The sequence below is a fragment of the Bombus affinis genome, unplaced genomic scaffold (genome assembly GCF_024516045.1).
Source record: "Bombus affinis isolate iyBomAffi1 unplaced genomic scaffold, iyBomAffi1.2 ctg00000612.1, whole genome shotgun sequence".
Taxonomy (NCBI): domain Eukaryota; kingdom Metazoa; phylum Arthropoda; class Insecta; order Hymenoptera; family Apidae; genus Bombus; species Bombus affinis.
Genome location: NW_026109224.1, coordinates 25,629 through 29,945, shown reverse-complemented (window position 1 = coordinate 29,945; position 4,317 = coordinate 25,629). Strand labels below are relative to the sequence as shown.

At 47.1% G+C, this 4,317-nt stretch overlaps 1 non-coding gene across 1 annotated transcript; it reads left to right on the top strand.

Moving 5' to 3' along the window:
* Positions 1 to 639: 639 nt before the first annotated feature.
* Positions 640 to 2,572, top strand: LOC126928163 (small subunit ribosomal RNA). Its single transcript, XR_007716381.1, has one exon. It is a non-coding gene; the product is annotated as a small subunit ribosomal RNA (ribosomal RNA).
* Positions 2,573 to 4,317: the final 1,745 nt, after the last annotated feature.

Below are 4,317 nucleotides of genomic sequence, written 5' to 3'. Positions count from 1 at the left end.
AGTGTATTTTACGCTATTTCTCGACTGTTCCTCCGTTCTCGTACTGGTTTTTTCTCTACACTGCTGCGCCGCGGGTCGAAGTCTAGGACGTAATGACCGTTAACGTGGCAAGCTTCCCCTTAGTCGGGAAGCTGGTGACCTGTGTGCACGTATTTGACAAAAGTTGGATGCGTGTGTGCTTGTACTTACGGAGTAGCCATTCTTGCAGAGACCATCGGTTGTAAGCTATTTGTAGCTGCACGATGGTCCTTTTGGCGTTCTGTAGAGTGCGTTATCTTCTGGTAACGCGTCTCTACAGAGGTGTTGAAGCTTATAAAAGAATATTCTTACGGTATGTCCAGCATGCGTATACGTGCTTTACCGCTAAGTTATATTCTACGAGAGAAGTTGGAGGAGAAAAGTTACAAACAGAAATAATTCTGTGAAGTATGAATCTTTGTATCGATATATGATGGTGAGAGAGGAGGAGAATTAAAGTGGCTGAGTGACGTTGTTACTGAACCATGGAACGTTGCTCTCTAAGTCATATTACATATATATATAAAATGAAAAGTCTCGTCGTACGGTGCTTACGTCCCACCTACGACACAGAGAGAACTTTTAAACGAAAATGCTGGTTTTTGGGAATATATTATAAGATCCCTGGTTGATCCTGCCAGTAGTCATATGCTTGTCTCAAAGATTAAGCCATGCATGTCTCAGTACATGCCGCATTAAGGTGAAACCGCGAATGGCTCATTAAATCAGTTATGGTTTCTTAGATCATACCTACATTTACTTGGATAACTGTGGTAATTCTAGAGCTAATACATGCAAACAGATTCCGACCAGAGATGGTAGGAATGCTTTTATTAGATCAAAACCAATCGGTGGCGGATGGCTCGTCTGTCCGTCCATCGTTTGTTTTGGTGACTCTGAATAACTTTGTGCTGATCGCATGGTCATCTAGCACCGGCGACGCATCTTTCAAATGTCTGCCTTATCAACTGTCGATGGTAGGTTCTGCGCCTACCATGGTTGTAACGGGTAACGGGGAATCAGGGTTCGATTCCGGAGAGGGAGCCTGAGAAACAGCTACCACATCCAAGGAAGGCAGCAGGCGCGCAAATTACCCACTCCCGGCACGGGGAGGTAGTGACGAAAAATAACGATACGGGACTCATCCGAGGCCCCGTAATCGGAATGAGTACACTTTAAATCCTTTAACGAGGACCAATTGGAGGGCAAGTCTGGTGCCAGCAGCCGCGGTAATTCCAGCTCCAATAGCGTATATTAAAGTTGTTGCGGTTAAAAAGCTCGTAGTTGAATCTGTGTGTCACAGTGTCGGTTCACCGCTCGCGGTGTTTAACTGGCATTATGTGGTACGTCCTATCGGTGGGCTTAGCTCCTCGCGGGCGGTCCAACTAATATCCCATCGCGGTGCTCTTCACTGAGTGTCGAGGTGGGCCGATACGTTTACTTTGAACAAATTAGAGTGCTTAAAGCAGGCTACCTTCGCCTGAATACTGTGTGCATGGAATAATGGAATAGGACCTCGGTTCTATTTTGTTGGTTTTCGGAGCCCCGAGGTAATGATTAATAGGGACAGATGGGGGCATTCGTATTGCGACGTTAGAGGTGAAATTCTTGGATCGTCGCAAGACGGACAGAAGCGAAAGCATTTGCCAAAAATGTTTTCATTAATCAAGAACGAAAGTTAGAGGTTCGAAGGCGATCAGATACCGCCCTAGTTCTAACCATAAACGATGCCAGCCAGCGATCCGCCGAAGTTCCTCCGATGACTCGGCGGGCAGCTTCCGGGAAACCAAAGCTTTTGGGTTCCGGGGGAAGTATGGTTGCAAAGCTGAAACTTAAAGGAATTGACGGAAGGGCACCACCAGGAGTGGAGCCTGCGGCTTAATTTGACTCAACACGGGAAACCTCACCAGGCCCGGACACCGGAAGGATTGACAGATTGATAGCTCTTTCTTGATTCGGTGGGTGGTGGTGCATGGCCGTTCTTAGTTGGTGGAGCGATTTGTCTGGTTAATTCCGATAACGAACGAGACTCTAGCCTGCTAAATAGACGTAACTTATGGTATCTCGAAGGCCCCCGGCTTCGGTCGGTGGGTTTTTACTACCAACGTACAAACAAATCTTCTTAGAGGAACAGGCGGCTTCTAGCCGCACGAGATTGAGCAATAACAGGTCTGTGATGCCCTTAGATGTTCTGGGCCGCACGCGCGCTACACTGAAGGAATCAGCGTGTTTTCCCTGGCCGAAAGGCCCGGGTAACCCGCTGAACCTCCTTCGTGCTAGGGATTGGGGCTTGCAATTATTCCCCATGAACGAGGAATTCCCAGTAAGCGCGAGTCATAAGCTCGCGTTGATTACGTCCCTGCCCTTTGTACACACCGCCCGTCGCTACTACCGATTGAATGATTTAGTGAGGTCTTCGGACTGGTGCGCGGCCAATGTGATAAGCATTGCCGATGTTACCGGGAAGATGACCAAACTTGAGGAAGACCAAACATTTAGAGGAAGTAAAAGTCGTAACAAGGTTTCCGTAGGTGAACCTGCGGAAGGATCATTAACGATATAACACAAAAACTTAAAGAATTTGACTTGAACACTTGAAAAATACGAAACTGTATAAGTCGGTAAGGAGCCGTACTCCTCCTATATCGACGAACCAAAGTATATACGACGTATCAACAAGCTATATACTTTAACAAAGAACAGTTAAATTCGCCCGGAGCGTGGCTTACTCCGTTGGCAAAATGATGAAAAGACATAAGGAGGAGACGACCCTCCAGCTACGAAACTATATGAAGAGAAGGTGGCACTCTCTCTCGATCATCGGGATGAAGAGATACATATATATATATATATATATATATATACATACATAAACGAATTCGAGGCGCCTGCGTGAGGTCGTACACAGAAAGACCCGCCGTCTGCGAATATTATGATTTTATAATAAAACTATAAATGGGAACTTGAGCTTTCGAAAATTAAACTTTGACACGAATATCGAACGAAAAATTACGAATGGAAACCACCCGTAAAGAGAAATGAGATCGAGGCGCTTGCGTGAGGCCGTATACAGAAAGACCCGCCGCCACGATCTCGTATTTTTTTTTTTGCGTCGTGGAGACCGTACAAACGAATAACAAAATCTCTAAAGTGCCTCGTGTCGGAGAGATCATGCTCGCCTATTCTCTTCTATGTTTCGTGGTCTGTGTTGCGTTTGCTCTCCTCCTAGCAACGGGACATCGAAGACTCCTCTTTGGGATCGAACGAAGCGACTAAAACGAGTCGACGAGAGCGAAAGTACGAGTAGCGAGTCGCGCATGTAGAAAGGATACCGACATATCTTCGAAGGTTCTCTTCGAAGATCCATGGATACCTTATGCGCGTCGACCTTTCGTCTCTTTCACCGCTCTCGGTCGTTCTCGAAACGTGCTTCCTACCCATAGGGCGTGTGTTCTTCGTATGTCGTTTTGTTCGAAATAACGAAACCACTTGTAACATACTCGTGGATCGGGTAACCTAGAACGAAAACGCATTGCGTGGATGTTGGCCCGCTATGATAATGATGATGATGACGATGACTATGATGACGATGCGTAGCAACGATTCGTAACTAGTCTAGCCGAAGTTGGTTCAGAGGGGACCGCAGGCTGTCTACCCTCGATGTCGTGAGTCGGACACCCGTGCCGTCGCTAGAGTTTTTTCAAAGCTCGGCTTCTGGATATTGGGAAGAAAGACCGCTCGAGGACGACGGCTGCGCGTGCGTCCCATCGAATTTTTTTTTTTTATACCACCTGAACGACTAAAGTTTCGTCTAGTTCGTCGCATATAACCCGTTCAGAGGGGACCGCAGGCTGTCTATCCTCGTTGTCGTGAGTCGGACACCCGTGCCGTCGCTGAAGTTTTTTCAAAGCTCGGCTTCTGGATATTGGGAAGAAAGACCGCGCGAGGTAGATGGATGCGAGTCCCATCGAATTTTTTTATTTTTTAAAAAAAACAATCACCTGAACGGAGATGTGTTCTCTTTCGTCGATTTTTCACGCTTTGAGTCGTCGCGATCGCCATCCGTTCGGAGGAGATCGCCGACTTCGAAGCCTCGATGTCGTGAGTCGGACACCCGTGCCGTCGCTAGAGTTTTTTCAAAGCTCGGCTTCTGGATATTGGGAGGAAAGACCGCTCGAGGCCGAGGGTCGCGCGAGTCCCATCGAATCTTTACATCACCCGAACGATGGAGGCGCACGCTCTTTTTCTTGAATAATTGGACGAGAGGAATGCATATCGTATTATATATACACACACACA